Source organism: Pelodiscus sinensis, chromosome 1, assembly GCF_049634645.1.
Source record: "Pelodiscus sinensis isolate JC-2024 chromosome 1, ASM4963464v1, whole genome shotgun sequence".
NCBI lineage: Eukaryota > Metazoa > Chordata > Testudines > Trionychidae > Pelodiscus > Pelodiscus sinensis.
In genome coordinates this window covers 150,456,124-150,474,428 of record NC_134711.1, presented here as the reverse complement: position 1 = coordinate 150,474,428, position 18,305 = coordinate 150,456,124, and the positions used below count along the sequence as shown (strand labels likewise).

The window sequence follows — 18,305 nt, the reverse complement described above, 5'->3', positions numbered from 1 at the left end:
AGATTTATAGGATGAGAGAGGATTGAAAGTCTCCATCACAGGAATGGGAAAACATCGAAAATAACTTAAGTTACCTCTGAGGCTTGCAAGAAATGGTAGAGAGTTTATTAAAAAAAAAAAAGTTAAAAGCTGTTCTAAAATCAGTATTTCAGTCTGTGGAGTTAGTTGAGGTAAATGGGAATTCAGAATACAAGACAGTCCTGATTAATTAAATCTTACTCAATTGAAACTTCCATTCAACCAGTGTGTGTTTTTGGTCTCCAAAGCTTTATGTTCAATGAAAGCCTGATGACACCTTCTCTGCCGAACCTCCATTCTCTACCACAGAAGTGCTAGTTGGCCACTTGAGTCAGAATTCTAGCCAGACCAGACATCATCACCAAACACTGTATATAGGATTAATTCTTCTCTCACTACTTTGGTCTGGTTGTTTGATGAAGTGACTTATGGATAGATGTTCCTTCCCAGCAATGTGCAACTAATAAAACATCACACTGACCCTGACACAAGCACATTTATTATTTCAGTAGTTTAACCGTTGAATGCTTTTGAATAATTCTAGTTTTGGTAACTGGCAAACAACTGTGAAAGCTGGTATATTTAGATGCTGCTGTCTTCTTCACTAGTAGTGCTTCTTATTCAGACTTCTCTATAACAGTGATAAAGTTCCACCTTCGTGTGTTTTCCTGCCATTTGTTTTGCTATAGATGAAACAAGAGGAAACCACAGCAACTGGCAGGGCCTAGAGTCAGAAATTCAGTGTGTGAAATTGTGCATGGAATCTGTGGATATCTGCTTTGCAAAGCATTGTCTCTTGCACTGAGACCTTCATGGTCTGGAGAAGATAGGGTATGTCTACACTAGCCCTCTAGTTCGAACTAGGGAGGCTAATGTAGGCATTCGAAGTTGCAAATGAAGCCCGGGATTTAAATATCCCAGGCTTCATTTACATCTTCCCGGGCGCCACCATTTTTAAATGTCCCTTAGTCCGAACTCCGTGCCCGCGGCTACATGCGGCACGGAGTAGGTAGTTCGAATTAGGATCTCTAATTCGAACTACCGGTACACCTCGTTCCACGTGGATTTAAATATCCCGGGGAACGAGGTGTATCAGTAGTTCGAATTAGAGATCCTAATTCGAACTACCTACTCCGTGCCACGTGTAGCCGCGGGCATGGAGTTCGGTCTAAGGGACATTTAAAAATGGCAGCACCCGGGAAGATGCAAATGAAGCCTGGGATATTTAAATTCCGGGCTTCATTTGCAACTTCGAATGCCTACATTAGCCTCCCTAGTTTGAACTAGGGGGCTAGTGTAGACATACCCATACTGCTTCTGTATCTTCTATACCAGTGTTTCTCAACCAGTGGTACGCGTACCCTTAGGGGTACTCGAGAGAAGTCTGTGGGGCGGGGGGGTACATCAACACAACTGAAATTTGGAAACTGAATTTTTGTTTTAGGTTTTATAGCACTTTATTATTTTTGTATATTTTACACCCAAAAATTTCATCACTCGCCCGGCTATGATAAAGTTGTTTAAACAAATGTGTTGCAATGGTAGAAAAAAATGTTGTGTGTCTGAAAGCTGTAGGTACTGTGGGTACTTTATATATAATTTTTTAAAAAGGGGTACTTTATTAAAAAAAAAAAAAAAGGTTGAGAAACACTGTTCTATACCATATTTTCCAATCCTGTCTTTACAAAATCTTTCTCCGGTAATTCCTTAGGGTTGTGTGCAGCAGTCAAACCCTTTGGATAGAACTAATCCATCTCCATTTTTTTATTCAGTGTCAACACATTCTCTTAGACTATTTCTGTCTAATAGAGCTATGAGAAAGTGACACTTCAAATACTTCTTATTACTATGCAGAATTGTAATTTCAGAGTTAAATTGTATCTCATTTAGCCAGAGCTGCCTCTCTAGTAGAGACAGCCTACTAGTTTTTCATCTTGACATTTCGATGGCAGATACATGGAGCACATTACAAACCACTGCTTATTCAGTGGATCACACAGAGACTCTATGTTCCTTCTCTCCTTACTGTACCAGGGAAATATGAAGGGAGTAAATTCACTAATAATTCTGTGTGTCTATAGCATTTCCCCTCCCCATACGGATCTCATAGCCTTTTACAGATATTTAATTAACCCTCAAACCACCCCAGTAAGGTAGGTGTCACAAACCTGAACGCTGGCAAACCAGCTCAGTGATTAGAACGAGACTGGGAGTTGGGGGAGTGGCCAGGAACTGGAGCTGGAGGCCAATTGTTGGAGCCAAGAAGCAGAGCCAAAGATCAGAACCAGACTCAGGAGCTAGGAACCAGAGCCAAGGAGTGGAGTCGGGAGCCAGACACCAAAGCCAAGGGGTGGAGCCAGAGTCAGGAGCCAGGATGCAGAGTGAAGGGTAAGAGTTGATGTCAGAAGCCGGGAAAGGGACACAGGGCTGAAGAGGGCAGGAACAAGTCAGGAGCCAGACTGGAGCATGAACAGTCAGGTAGTATGCTGAGCACCTGGCAGCTGCTATTGCTCCTGGCACCCTTCAGCCAATTGGGTGGGTTGCCAGTCCCTCAGTCCTATTGCAGCCCAGTCATAGGTGCTGGAAGTGGGCATGCTGGGGTGTTCTTGCACCCCTGGATTGAACTACTTTCCATTATGCACAGGGTTTAGAGTTTGGTTCAATGACTCTTTGCTCCTTCGCTATACAAAATGGTCCCGTGCCCCTGAACCTGGCTGAGCTCATATAGCTGCCTGGAGGCTGGGCAGACAGTCCTCAGGCTCAGTTGAAGGGGCTCAGTCCTGACAATAGAAAATGTTACTGGGTCCTTACTTACACATGGACAAACTGAGGCAAAAGGAGGTTTAATGACTTGCCAAAGATCCCAACCGTGTCAAATTTAGAGCTAGGAATTTGCTCCAGGAATTCTTGCCCCCAGATTCCTAATAAAAACTACCTGACACCCTTTCCCACAGATCTGCATATAATTGCACCCCAAGTGTACTGTCTGGGGCCACCTCCTCTGAATGATTGGAACAGGCATCTATACAAAGAATATGTGCAATATACTTGTCCCTCTACGTCAGGGCGGGGAGCCTAAGGCCTGGGGGGGTTGGATGCGAATGATTTTTCTGTGGGTCAGCAGCCCCTGAACAAAAAGGATTCTCCCCTCTGCTCTATGTAGACTGATTAGTGGGCAGGTGAAGATAGTTATAATGGGGGATTAACTGAGAAAGTTAACTCTGACACAAGTTCTGTGTCACAAACTGACGAGGAGGGTCAACTCAGTCTGAACTTGAAAGGTCTGCTTGTCCGCATCTAAACAACAAGAAATTAAACAATTTTTCTGACTTATCTCCTGAGCACTCACACCGCATGGTATGTTGTTGCTGAGGCATGATGTGCACTGGCACATCTATGTAGGAAGAACTGCAGAGCAACCGATTGCTGTGCATTTGTATCCAGTCAATTGGTTAATAATAATATAATATATGGAGATATACCATCTCATAGAGCTGGAAGGGACCTTGAAAGGTCATCTAGTTCAGGCCCTTGCCCTCATGGCAGGGCCAAGTACAATCCCTGACAGATTTGCCCCAGATTCATACATGGCCCCCTCAAGGATTGAACTCATAATCCTGGGTTTAGCAGGCCAATGCTCAAACCACTGAGCTATCCCTCCTCCGTAGAGTCTGTTTATAATCTGTCACTTTTCATGAGTGCAAATAAATTAAGTATTCACACACACACACACACACACACACACACACACACAAAACCCATCCCCCACCCTTTTGTAAGTGGGATTTCCCCTCCTAATTATTGATATATAGCTAATGGGAGAGTTTAATTCTGAAACCTAAAGATGTGCAAAAAGGAATCAAAAAGAGATTTGTTTTGTTTATTTTTGGGAGAGCGGTAGAGTGACTTTTGCAGTAGCTGACTAAAACTAACTTGTAGGCAGTCCTGTTCTATTCAGAGTCTAATGCCACTCTTGTCAGCAGCATATCTGAGCCCCACTTTACTTGCATAAGCAGCTACCGCAGGTTTCTGTTCCAAACTGGGAGTTCAAACAGCTGATCTTGGCATAACACTTCTGAAGACCAAACAAAAACACCAAATCTTAAAATGAGTTCACATGGTGACACCAACAGCAACTGAAGTCCCTTGTGTAGTGCGTGATCCCGATTAACAATTTACAAGCCAAATGCTAGTGTCTCATTTGGGGATCAGCAAAAGAGTAAGCACTGCCCTTCAAACCGTTATTTCTGCCCCACCTAACAAAGGATGTGAAAATAAGTGACATTTTCTGCCTTATTGAATGGGACTACTCATGTAACTAAGACAAAGAAGATTTGGCCTAACTCATCCGGTGCTCACTGTACTATGCACATTATTTTTCAAGTAGTTTAAACTTCTTTGTAGAGATATCTTCCCAAATATTTATCTTAAAAAGTCTATTGTTGAAAGTGTCTTGATTTTTTCCCTCTTTTGGTTATGCATTCGCTCTCTCATGCAGCATTGTTTGTGGAATAGGAGATTCCACAAATACTCTGGTAAATTAAAATACATTGGCACAACTAATATTGATTTTTAAATACTGTTTATTGTTTGCATAAGAGAGCTTTTCCACTATTATTTCTTTCCATGAAAATGTCTGACCTAATAGAGCTAGTAGTAAACAGACCGTTAGAAAAGGTGGCTTTAAATAAAAGTTGGAGAAAATGAATGAGAAAAGGTTACTTTAAAATATCTCCTTAAAATGGGATTGCTTACTGGAGTTGGTTTTAGGAAGGTCTTAGAGGATCTTTTGAAAGGGAAAGTAGTCTGGACAGAAAAAAAAACCCTTCTTCGAAAAACCGCGTAAACCTCCTTTTTTAGGAAGAGCAGTTTTTTTCAAAAAAGGGGGTTTTTTTTGGTCCAGACTACTTTCACTTTCAAAAGATCCTCTTTCAAAAATACGATCAGAAGAAGATATACAAATTCCCACAGAAATGCATGCATGCAAAACTCAGGTGGTTCCTGCATAATAAGTCAACTGCAGGCAGCTGTACCCAGACTCTCCTGGGATGAAAATACAAAGCCAACTGCTTTGTATTTGGGAGAGAGAGGGTGAATTTCCCCATATGTAGGTAATATTTTCTAGTGCACAGTTGAAATGCAGTACAGCCACTTCCTGAGTTACGAACAAGTTACGGACCAACATTTGGTCCATAACTCTAAGTGTTCGTAACTTGGATCCCAATGAGTTACATGGCGACCGCACTGTTTGTAAGCGCAGATCGCCGTTCGTAACTCGGATCTGCATTTACGACAGCTTTGGTCGTAAGTGGAGGTGGTCGTAACTTGGGGAGCAGCTATATCATAGAATCCTAGAATCATAGGGCTGGAAGAGACCTCAGGAGGTCACTGAGTCCAGCTCCCTGCCTAAAGCAGGGCCAACCCCAACTAAATCATCCGAGACAGGGCTTTGTCAAGCAAGGACTTAAAAACCTCTAGGGGATGGAGATTCTACCACTTCACTAGGTTACCCATTCCAACGCTTCACCACTCTCCTAGTGAAATAGTTTTTCGTAATACCCAACCTAGACCTCCCCCACTGCAACTTGAGACCATTGCTCCTCGTTCTATCATCTGTCATTTCTGAGAACAGCCTCTCTCTTATCCTCTTTGGTACCTTCCTTCAAGAAGTTGAAGGCTGCTATCAAATCTCTCCTCATGCTTCTGTTCTGTAGATTAAATAAACCCAATTCCCTCAGTCTCTCCTCATAGGTCATGTGCTCCAGCCCCCTAATCATTTTGGTTGCCCTCCACTGGAACCTCTCCAATGCGTCCACATCCTTTATTTAGTAGGGGGCTCAGAAGTGGACACTACTCCAAATGTGTCCTTACCAGTGCTGAATAAAGGGGAATAATCACTTCTCTAGATCTGCTGGCAGTGTTCTTCCTAATGCACCCTAATATGCCATTAGCCTTTTTGGCTACAAAGGCACACTGTTGACTCATATCCAGCTTTTCATCTACTGTAATCCCCAGGTCCTTTTCTGCCGAACTGCTGCTCAGCCTCTAACAGTGCTTGGGTTTCTTCCGTCCCAAATGCAGGACTCTGCTCTTGTCCTTGTTGAACCTCATCAGATTTCTTTTGGCTCAATCCTCCAATTTGTCTAGGTCACTCTGGACTCTATCCCTGCCCTCCAACGTATCTACCTCTCCCCCAGCTTAGTGTCATCTGCGAACTTGCAGAGGGTGCAATCCATCCCCTCATCCACGTCATTAATAAAAATGTTGAACAAAACTGACTCTAGAACCGACCCTTGTGGCACTTCGCTTAATTCAGACCATGAACTAGACATCGAGGCATTGATCACTACCTGTTAAGCCCGACAATCTAGTTAGCTTTCTATCCACCTTACAGTCCATTTATCCAATCCATACTTTCTTAACTTGCTTGCAAGGGCAAGGATACTGTGGGAAACCATATCAAAAGCTTAGTTAAAGTCTGGGTCTATCACGTCCACTGCCTTCCTCATGTCCACACAGGCGTTACCTTGTCATAGAAGCTAATCAGGTTGGTCAGGCATGACTTGCTCTTGGTAAATCCATGTTGACTATGCCTGATGACTTTCCCCTCTTCCAAGTGCTTCAAAATGGATTCCTTGAGAATCCCCTCCATGATTTCTCCAGGGTCTGAGATAAGGCTGACTGGTTTATAGTTCCCTGGATTGTCCTTTTTAAAGATGGGCACTACATTTGCCTTGTGTCGGAGATGCTCCTGTTTATACTATGTACTAGACTGTGAGAGAGCGCACAAGCTGTAGAGTCCATTGTTTTTCTCAGAGCAAAATATCTGTTGTTCTACACTCAGTTGTCACTGGGACATCTCCACACACAAAGGGCAAAATTCTTTTTTTCTGTCTGGCTGTGGGAAATAAATTTGTAAAAGCAGGTCAGACAAAGCTTGGGGCTTTGTGTTGTGAATATCAACTCTGATTTTTCTTCCTTCCTGTCACCAATGAAACTAGGAGAGGAAATTGATTCTTCAACAGAAAATGAAATAATGCCGTGAATTTTTTGCTCAACTTCAGTTTTGTTGTTCTTGCTGGCTATCTAATAGCTGACCCGTCACCCTCTTTCTGCATATGTGAGAGCACCACCACTTTCCATCCATCTAAAGACAATTCTATCTACAAAAACTAGTTGGTATTTTTATTTTATATTGGTAACTGCTTACTACAGGTTGGACCTCGCTGGTCTGGCACCCTCTGGACCTGTCTGGTCCCAAATGAGGGGATTTGCTGGGCCAGGGAAGGTCCCTCCTCTCGTGGACATGCTGCCACCAGGCTAGGACTCCAGCCTGCCCCACTGCTGCCTTCAGCCCCCCAGGGCTCTCCCTGGGCCCGCTGCTGCTGGGACAGAGTGCCACGGCCAGAGCTGCGCAGCAGCGACAGAGCTCTGCAGCTGTCTGTCTTCACAGCTGGGGCTGGAGCTCTGGGGTTGGGGCGGAGGCATGGGGCCAGAGCTGTGCGGCCAGGGCCAGAGCTCCTTGGCTGCCACTGGGGTCCACGGCTGCTGGGGCCAGAATTGCCTGCCATGCCGCCTGTCCTCCCCCCACACACATGTATTCTGGACTCCTGGCTGAGTTGCCGGTGCCCCTTATGACGCTTCTACCCAGCTGCCAGACCTCCCTCTTCCTGGGCTCTGTGGTCCAGGAACGTCCATGGTCCCTGCCGGACCACAGATGTTGCTGGACCAGGGAGTTCCAGTTAAGAGAGGTACAACCTGTACTGCTAAGTCCTTTACCAGTAATGAAGGTAACACACAGTCCAACATGCAATCCAATTTTCTGACGTTAAAAAACCCTCCAGAAAATCTGAACGATCACCTCCTACTTAGCCCGAATCTATGCAATGACAGAGCCCTTGAACAATTATTTGTTAAAAGCCATGAACTCTTAGGAAGAGCTTTTGTGGAAATGGATGTCAGCCATTATGTATTTTATTGTGCCAAAAATCAGTCAAATACTCCAGCCTTGCAAGTACATTGCTAAATGAAATTGGAAAGAAGGAAAGGTCAGAGAATAATTTTCTATATGTTAGGAGAAGTGATCAAGATAAATTCCTTCAGCATGTGAGAGATTGTGCCAGAATGTAAGCATTATATTTTTATAGTCTAATACACTATGCTATACAAAAGAGTTTAATAGCAGGTATATTAAAAAAGGAGGCCGGAATTAATTACAGGAATTGAACTGGTCAGCGTTACATAGATGAACTAACTCCATGTGAATGGTAGTGTTCTTTTGTTGCCTTATTATTCTTCCTAAAATAAAGGCCACTAGCCTTCAAATGCCTCAGTTGAGGTGATAGAAATGTAGCCGTGTTAGTCTGGGGTAGTTGAAGCAAAATGCAGGACAATGTAGCACTTTAAAGACTAACAAGATGGTTTATTAGATGATGAGCTTTCGTGGGCCAGACCCACTTAATCTGAGGAAATGGGTCTGGCCCACGAAAGCTCATCTTCTAATAAACCATCTTGTTAGTCTTTAAAGTGCTACATTGTCCTGCATTTTGCTTCAGTTGAGGTGTAGGCTTTTGCAAAAAGTTTGCACTGGGGATGGTAAGGAGAACTTCTAGTGCGATGATGTCAAACTTATTGGCTGAGTGTTTTCTAGAATGGCCACCTATTGCATTTGCTTTTCAGAAAGCCATTGTGGTGTTGAATTAGTGTATACACCTACATTCCATTAATACAGGGGTGCTCAAACTTTGTGATACCACAACCCCCTAAGATGCTAAATGAATTTGTGACCTCCCCCACCCCCACCCCCACCCTCACTGCCCTGGGTCGCTTCCTTACCCCTTCTCACCAGACTCCTTGCCCTCCTGGGGTTCCTTCAAGGCATTTGCGGTCCTCAATGCCCTTCCCCCCTGCAGACTCCTTCCCCCCATCTCTTTCTCCTCTGTGCCTCTTTTCCACTCCGTGTCCCTTTGGTTCCTCCTCTTCTCTGCCTCCTCCTCTGACCCCCACGTGCCCTTATTTACCTCTGGGTCCTCTGCCCCGTCCCAATCCCCCAGCCTGCTGCCTGAGGGACCCCACCCTCTCCCAGCTGGGGAAGTGTTCGGTCGCCCGGCAACCGTGCCCCAGCCGACCCCTCGCATGTCTGGTCCTGCGCTGCCGCTGGCCTCACTCTCCAGCCGCCTTGCTTCCTGCTGCAGCTGAGCCGCGCTCCTGGAGTCCCGCGGCCCCGGCCACGCTGCACGGCTGGCCGGCGGCTACCTTCCGCCGCCCTGCCACTCTTCGCAGCTCAGGAGAGAGGGGCCGTAAGTGAAAAACTGAATCCAGCTGTGACCTCCTTCTAAGTTGCTCACGGCCCCCCTGGGGGTCACAACCCACAGTTTGAGAAACGCTGCATTAATACATTGTGATATAGCTTCATCACATAGTAAATTAGTAACAACCTCCTCAAGGGCTGCGTCTACACTGGCACCGGTGCCTTTTCCGGAAATGCTTAAAACGGAACAGTTTTCCGTTATAAGTATTTCCGGAAAAAGCGCGTCTACATTGACAGGATGCTTTTCCGGAAAAGCACTTTTTCTGGAAAAGCGTCCGTGGCCAATGTAGATGCGCTTTTCCGGAAAAAAGCCCCGATCGCCATTTTTGCGATCGGGGCTCTTTTGCGGAAAAGACTACTGTGCTGTCTACGCTGGCCCTTTTCCGGAATAGTTTTTCCGGAAAAGGACTTTTGCCCGAACGGGAGCAGCATAGTTTTTCCGGAAAAACACTGACAATTTTACAGTAGATCGTCATTGCTTTTCCGGGAAAGCAAGCGGCCAGTGTAGACAGCTGGCAAGTTATTCCGGAAAAGCAGCTGCTTTTCCGGAATAAGTGGCCCAGTGTAGACACAGCCAAGATGTATGGTCACGTCCTGTGATGAAGTATGTTAGGGACTTTTTCATTTGTTCTGCCAGCCAGCAGAACAAGGGATGGATCCAGACTGTGTCACAATCTTGGGGGCTAGTAATAGCTTTATCAGTTATCCTTATAACAGTCATTAACTCCAGTGGGGGGTACATGAGCAAAAGAAAAGCAAAAATAGACTCTAAAGTATTACATTTGATGGTCCTACCACATTTGCTGTGAATGGAGAGGCTTGTAGAGCTGTTTATTAAGGCTACAGAAATAAGCATGGATGAGGCTATTGTATTAAACTGCTCTTACATCTTTTCTTTTGGTGTATCTTACCTCACAGATTACTCCATAAGGCCTTCAGGACCAAAGAATGGACTGGCAGTAACAAAATACTAATTTCATTAAGTGTATTGTACTTTTATACTTCAAGTATGGGAGCGATATTGTTTGAGCATCATTTCTGTTTACATTAAAACAGCTTAATAGGACTGGCATATACACAGGAAAGCCTCTTAAAGTAAAGCCAGTTTTTCACCCTCCAAAAGTCTTTAGATCTAAATAGAAATTCACTGTAACCAAAACTAAAGTCTGCGTGCCTCAATGCACTGAAACAATTCAGGATTCTTTACTCCATTATGAACCAAGATTCAGTTATATCAGACTTCACAGTGAACAGATTCCTTTGTTCATCATGAGAGTGTTGAAAGGAAATTAGCATTATATTATTCAGTAATGTGTAATTGATAAATGTCTTAGCTCTCTAGTTGCATAGATTTCTTCCTAATCCTTACCACATATGGCATGTTATACTTCATCTGTGTGGTTTTTTTAAACATCAAAACAGACCAAGGAAGGCTAAGGAAAACAATTAAACAGTTTTTGCTTTTAAGTTTATAAGGAAACAATGTGCTATCAGTCTGAAGCATTCTGCCGAAAAGAAACACCTCTGTCATATGACCCCTGTTTCCTGCCTGCAGCTGTGCTAAAGATGTGCAACTTTCTTGGAAATGTGAGAGCGCTTTGAGCACCTTTTGGAGTGACCTTTATTTAAAAATGTTCCTTGCAGCTTGCAGTGAACTCTGTTTTGCAAGCTTACTGTCAATAGACAGCATATTTTCTGAGCTTGCATTTACTAAACGCACATAATATATAATCACTAACTGCACACACATGCGTACTTTCACATATAATCTCAGATACACAAGCTTTTTGCTTACTTTCAGAATATAACAGTTTATTTTCTTGGAGCGTTCTTTCTAATAATAAATCTGTAATATCTCTGATGTTCTTATGTCTGGTTTAATCATACAGCGATTACTGTATCACACATGCTGTTATATTATTATTTTCTTGTTTCCTTCCTATATTAATAATGCAAACTGATATTATGTACAACATCAGTTGAATAGCTGAGAATTTGTCCAGAGTTGTAATCAGTTCATTAACCCCCAAAAGCCTTCAAATTAAGAGTAAATGGAATATAGGTATAACAGAAGAATAATGTCTGGTGCATTAAACAATCAACCCAATTTTTTCAATGTTGCTGATATCATCAAGGTAAAATAGGCTTACCTTAGTGCAGGAAGTCTTCCTTTGTTGTATTATGGACAATTTCAATTTTCTCTCTTTTACTCCAAAGGGGAAAATCCACTCCCGTAAAGAATATTGTCTATTTAAAGCTACAGAATAAAGGACTCCTTCTCGGAGCTCCAAATTTAGTTGTTTTAGTAAGTTGAGAAACCTAGTTCCAACAGTCATTCAAAATGATTTTTCTCTGTATTCAGTAGACTAAGTAACAGCAGAGAGTTAGACCCAGAGACATGAGACAGCGCTGTAAGGGAGAGACAGTGCAGAACCATGGCACTGACTTGGACCAAACTCTAAATATAACCAACCCACTTTCTATGCCGTTCTCTTCACACTCTGAAGGCAGATGACCTTGTCAGAAAACTGACCTCACAGGCTGTCACTCTCCACAAAGAGAATCTAATGGGACAGAGCTGCAGTGTTATGGGACAAAAAAGCAAGCAGCCATCTGTCTGTAGCAAACAAGTGTAGGTATGAACTCTATTTTTATGGTAATTACAGTCTCCATCAAGAGTTACAGTTCTTTATTTGGTCATTTCAGACATATATTCTTCATACAAGCTTGGAACAGGGATAACAGATGGGGTATTGCTTTGAATCATTTTGTACCTTCCAGCCTAAAATTTTACAGAGCCTTGAAGTACAATGAGTAGGAGTAGGAAGGGCATGACATTTCCTATTCTGAAAGCAATGTGTGTAGTATAGTGCTTCAATTAATAACATTATAACAAGATCTATATGTCTATTTTCTTTCTTTCCTTCTTTCTCTCTCTCCCTCACTCCCTCCCCTTTTGTTGCTGGTTTTCCTGAGATTTTGAAAAAAGTTTGGGTTAAACCCTGGAATTTAATGTATGAAAGTGTTACAAATTAGTATACTGTATGTGAGGGACGTTGACACCAATTTACAGGGAAGAGTGAGTATATGCAGAAGAAAAAGTTGTGCAAAAGGAAATATGTGAATTATACAAATAAAACCTTTTGGGCTTTTGATGGAGAACTGCACTTTTAAACCAATATTCATCTTTATACTCCAGTGAGCTTTACACTAACCCTAAGAGGTAATGTATCAGGATATCTCTTCTTAAGCTGATGCAGAAATACCTTGCTATATATTATAAAACTGTGTTACACTGTCATTTGTTGACTTGTGTGAAAAACAACTTTTATATCCACATTTATTATTATATTGGGGAAGTCAGGACATAGGCTTGTTTGCAATAGTGCTCTTCATTTCAATATGATTGTTGTTGGCAACCTCGAGTTGGCTCCCTTGTATTGAATGTCACACCACAGAATCATGGATATGTAAGATTGGAAGAGACCTCTCAAGGTAAGGAAGCCCAGCCCCCTATGCTGAGGCAGGACCACATAAACCTAAACCCTCCCTGACATCCCTGCTCTTAAAAAGCTCCATCAAAGGGGATTAAAAAACCTCCCTTGGAAGCCGATTCCAGAATTTAATTATCCATATAGTTAGAAAGCTTTTCTTAATATCTAATGTAAGTCTCTGCTGCAGTAGTTCATTGCTCCTTGTTCTTCCTTCAGTGATCATGGAGAACAGCTGACCTCCTTCCTCTTTAAAATAACCCTTAATGTGTGGGAAGATTATCAAGACCCTGCCCCCACCCCCATCTTGCTTTCTCCGGTTTCCATGTTTTAAACTTCTCCTTATAGGTCAGGTTTTCTAAACCTTTTATCTTTTTTGTTGTTGCCCTCTGTACTCTCTCCCCAGTTCATTCGCATCTTTCCTATAGGGTGACTCCAGAGTTGGACATAGTACAGCAGCTGAGACCTCACCAATGCTGAGTAGAGTGGAACAGTCACCTCTTGTGTCATACATATGACCCCCTCCCCCTGCAGATACACCCCAGATTTGTATTAAACTTTTATTTAACTGCAAGTTTAATGTTGATTAACTTATGCCTACAAAGAAAAAAAGAGATTGAATAGCAATAGAAAGAAGCAAAACAGCAATACCCTGAGCAGCAATGCTAAAGTCAAAGATATAAAAAAACCCTGTTATTAATTAAATGGAATATTTATTAGACTGTGTGTTATCACATCTTATGGCTGGCTCCTGTAGGACAAAAAAGCCAGCTTTAATAAAGGAAATTGGTGTTTGACTTTGAAAGAGAATATGAAAAATGAATTAGGGAGCCTCTGTTTTCTTCATGTACATTCTCAGGGATTGACTCCCTGGTACTGTTATGATGTTATGGTAATATGTTTCCTCATCCTGACGCCAGGTGATATCAGGACTAGCATAGAAAATCTCTCTCTATATATAAAACAGTGTTTTCTGTTTTGCGACAGAATGACATCATCAGGCGCTCTGGCCGCGAAAGCAGCCAGAGAGAGGTGGGTTGGCGAGCAGAGCAACCAGGGGGCGCAGCCCTCTAGTAATCTATAATCTAGTTTATGGACTGGATTAGCAAGGTTTCTGCTTTCTGGTACTGCATTCCTGTGGTATCTTGAGCATGCTTTTAATAAAGAGGCCTGTGGTTGTGCTACACCTCTTCCAGTTTCTTTCCCTCGCAGAGTGCAGGCAGTTGTATATAACGAATGTGCTCTTAAGACCAAATCCTCTGTTGAAGTGGTTGTGTGGAGGGAGCTTCTTCTAGGTAAGATTTGCGATGCATTGGTTGGGCAATGCAAGGAAACCTTGCTCCGCCACTGCCTATGCAACATGACTTCTGTGTATGGAGAACATCTGTCTGTTTTTGGAGCTGTCAGTCCATTTCACCAGCAATGGGTGAAATGCCAGACTGCTCCCGCCTCACCATCCCTCACACCATAACAAAATGAAGGAAGGATCATAATTTCAGAAAGTCAGCAGACTGCATTGCTTCAGTCCTGAACAGAGTAAGAAAAAAAATCCTTTCTAAAGTGAATATTGTTCATTGTTACGGCATTTATTAACGGTGCTCTTTTCTGCAGATACATTCTGGTGTAGATGCAAGGTGGCTATGTAAATTCTGGCTGTTCCTAAACCTCATAGCCTGAGGGAAGCCTTTTAATTTTAAAGTTAAACTATAAATATTAACTCATGATGAGGCGAAGTTCTCTATGGATATTTTGCCTGGGTGTTCCCTGTATTAATCTTTCTAAAAGACCCATTTTCTGTCTAGTGAAGTGAATTGTCCGTTTTTTCCCTTCTGCTAGCTTTTGTCTCTTTGTCTGTATACTGTGCTCTCCTTAGAATGTTTGGAAAGTACTTCTAAGGTAGTGAGTTCTAGTAATATGTGCATATCCAGTGTTAAAGGCAATGGCCTACAGGAAGGTACTTCAGAAGTACTGAATAAATGGGGTATGTGGGTGAGTTTAAAATTTCCACATAAAGGCATTTTTTAAGCAGAGCATTGTTCATTAGATGATGCTTTTCAATTGACTTACCTTCTGAGGAAAATCACAATTCCTGGATAGTTGTTGCCATCAAAATTCTGTCTCACTTTTCACAAGATTAGACGTGTTAACCCCCTGTATTCTGTCCACATTTTAAGGTGGTTATTATAATCAAACTCTCAATTCTTCTATGGTTTTCAATTAGATGTAGTATTCCATTGCTGTTTTAAACAATGGGCAGTGGTGTTCGCAATGTTAAATCCAATACTGGCAGCATTTGAGTTGTTTAGTGAAGGTTCACAGAGTATCAGTTACTTTAACATTGTCATGGCTGGTGATGGGTCTGTTTTGCATATCTTGTTAAAATATAAAGGCATCTTGAAGCACCAGTTTGTTCCAATGAGGTGCTAGTTCTGAGGAAGTCAACAAGAATGGGAAAACAGTAAAATGGGGTGTCAGATGCTTCACACTGTATCTGTTGGTTTGTTCTTTGACCACCTACAATTTGAAAACCAGGTACAGTGAAACCTTTGTTATCTGGCACTCTGTTAACCAGAAAACGTTGTTAACCATCATTGTCCTCAGCCACTTCTGTCACATCTTCAGGCGCACAGGCCTGGCTTGGTTTACCATGACTGGTTTAGCAATTTTTTTTATTTAAGAAGTACTAATCATCTTTAACTCAAAATAGAAATGTGAGACCAACTGCCTCATACTACAAAACTACCAAATATTAAAAACATCAGTTTTACTATTATTGTGAATTGGTTTTTCCTAGGTTGATGGGACCCTCAGATAAACGGAATTTTTAGATAATCGGAACGCCCTAATCCTTGAGCATTTTCTAAAATCATTTGCCTTCTGTCCCTGTGTAAAAGTATTCATATTATGTCAGAAAGCAGAAGTGAAATACATCATACCCCTCAATTATAGAGGAACACAATAATTTTGGTTAGTATCAGGAGGTACTGCTGGTTAGAAAGAGGATAACAGTCTATTTTATCTCTAGCTGATCTTTCGCTATCATTTTTGTACAGTTCCTCCTTTCTCTAGTGCTACTTTTTGATCCAATATTTTTTTAAATGTCAAGTAGTCAGTCTAATTTACAGTGTTGTAGAACTGATCTCATATGACGCAGATCTGTAATGTTATTTCAGTGTGCTAGGTTAGATGTTTCTACCTGTCTGTTGCTCTTAGATTCCTTTTTCTGGTCTGGTTCATTTCCAATTAGTGAATCAGGGTGAATTCACAAATCGTGTAAAAGAATCAGCTCTGATTGTGAAAGGGTTGGGGAGGTGAAAGTTGAACATGAAAAGAGGAGTTGAAGGAACAAGAAATTCTTAGAAATGCTCCGTGAAGAATTCTTTGCAGACACAGAAGATGACAGCTATTAATATCGGCATACTAAGCATGCTGGACTACGTCAGAGTGAATCTAAAAATAACATGAAACATTGCCATCAAGCACTGTTCTTGCCAGCTGAAATGATAGGAGTTTTAGATCAAGTTGCCACTAAGCAAAGGAAGAAGGGAGTTATGTTGATGACTCTATCGGCAGACTTGTGTGGCAATTCAGCATCAGAAATTTCTTTTATGAATTGGCCAAGATGAATATTCACATTCTGCTAGGAATTTTCCTTCATGAAACGGTCATTTGGAACCAAAAATATAAATCTTTGCAGATAGTTTATAACAGCCACAGATTAGGCATAGGCTACATAAGATCTCCAGGGAAGATATCTTGTACAGGACAGAGTTACTGCCTGTTTCTGCTCAGTCAGAAAGGGCAGCTGCCAATGGGTCTACTCTCAGATGTGCATTACAATGCTTTCTTTGGCTACACACACACCATTTCAGGAATCTCATTGCAATTAAAATAAGGGATTTTGAAGTCAATTTGAGAGCTTAGGAGGTCCACTGCCCTTAATAAATGAGGAAGCCTGTTCTGGAAAAGGGAAGCCCAGTGCATAGAAGTGAAGGAAGGAGATGGACAGGGTGTAGTGTGATGGTTGGTGAAAGGAGTGGAATGTCAAACATAAGCAAGATTCAGAGGTGATGTAACCATGGAGTCAGGTTTCTGCCTACGCAGCCAAGAACAGACTGGGCAAAGGTTGACAGAGGTGCTAGGACTAAAGAGACACAGTCATTGTAAAGCAAAGCTTCATGTGCTACTGTGAACTGTGCCTACTAGTAATTCTGCTAGTTCCCAGCTACTTGCTTTGTTGCTGTTAGAACCCAAGTGCTGAGATACCTATGCATTCAAATGGATTCCATGTCATGGACCCATGACCAAAAAGGCCCTGAAAAAGTTACTTCTACAAGTTGTATTAAGTTGAAAAATCTCCTGTGCAATACATTGGAAAGGAAAGATCGGTATTAATTTTTAAAGAAGAGAGGCACTTTACTGAATCAGCCTGTCTTTCCATATAACATCAAGGATATCTAGTGAGCTATATTCTGCCCTTTTATGTGATTAGACTTTAATTTTTCATTTCCTGTCATTACACTTGGTATCTTAATGCTTTCTAGTATTTAATCTTGTTTTATTGTCTGAATTTTAACATGTTTTGCTAATTCTTAGCCAAGAGGGAAACATTTTGAGTATTTTTTCCAGTCTTGATTTCTCAGTAGTGCTTCAGTGTACTGCTTCATTGCGGGGAAAAGGAAGGTGAGGGGGAGAGGAGAGAAGACCTCAACAGTCAGGGCCACAGGAACAGCTTGCACAGTGGGAGTGCTTAGAGTTATTTAACCAAACTGTGAATCCACTTCAAGCCAGGGTTGCTGCTGTATTACCAGCTCTCCTAGTTCTAGCACGTCTGAATACAGTCTTTTAAGAGGGAGGGCAGAAACGTTTGGCCATTCGAGTCTTTTCTTTGTCCAATTAACCGTGATGCTTTAGAAGTGAGGGAAGCAACCACTTGTAGCTGATTTTGATGATGAGTTGATCTCTTCTATGATGTTGATTTTTTGTATTTATTATTTATTTATTAAAGACCAATCACAGACCAGGACCCCATTGTGCCTAGGGCTGAACAAACAGAACAAAAAATATGGTAAAATGTAGTTTTGGTTTTGTAATAAAGCTGCTTGGCAACCATTTGATCATCTACTAGGGGTAGCACGATCCCATCCAGTAGGTAGCTCAAAGTACTCCTACCTGCCATCCTCAGTTCTCTCTCTCTCTCTACCTCTCTACCTCTAAGATGCCTCTTTCTTTAATCTGCCCCATGCGACAGCTGCTGGTCAGCTCCCAATTCAGCCTCATTCTGTTAAAAGCAGCCAATCTGTTCCCCTAGACATTATGGAGCATCATAGCTAGGCTGGGAGGGAAAGTGGCTTGTCACAAGCTGCTTTGAGGGATAGTGGTGTGGGGGTACTTCTACTTTAAAAGCAGCCATGGTTTGCAGCGCTGGCATGGAGGCAACCGAGCAAATTCTAATTGAGCTAGGGTGAACTGGAAGGCAGTTTTGT

The 18,305-nt window shown here is 42.2% G+C and overlaps 2 protein-coding genes across 12 annotated transcripts in view; one reads left to right on the top strand and one right to left on the bottom strand.

Annotated features, from left to right (window-relative positions):
• FILIP1L (filamin A interacting protein 1 like) overlaps window positions 1-11,754 on the bottom strand; it is a 294,587-nt gene extending 282,833 nt beyond the window's left edge. Inside the window, exon 1 of one of the 3 annotated variants that reach the window (XM_075914071.1) lies at window positions 11,479-11,754. The gene's annotated coding sequence lies outside the window, so the exon portion shown is untranslated. The remainder of the gene's footprint in view (window positions 1-11,478) is intronic. The other 2 variants (XM_075913841.1, XM_006130685.4) reach the window with 2 other exon arrangements.
• Window positions 1-18,305, top strand: part of CMSS1 (cms1 ribosomal small subunit homolog) — a 352,914-nt gene that overhangs the window by 296,171 nt on the left and 38,438 nt on the right. The window contains exon 1 of one of the 9 annotated variants that reach the window (XM_075915460.1): window positions 11,821-11,960. The exons of 6 other annotated variants lie outside the window; for them this stretch is intronic. The gene's annotated coding sequence lies outside the window, so the exon portion shown is untranslated. Of the gene's footprint in view, window positions 1-11,820; window positions 11,965-14,217; window positions 14,356-18,305 lie in introns of those variants that run through there. 2 more of the 9 variants (XM_075915374.1, XM_075915657.1) reach the window with 2 other exon arrangements.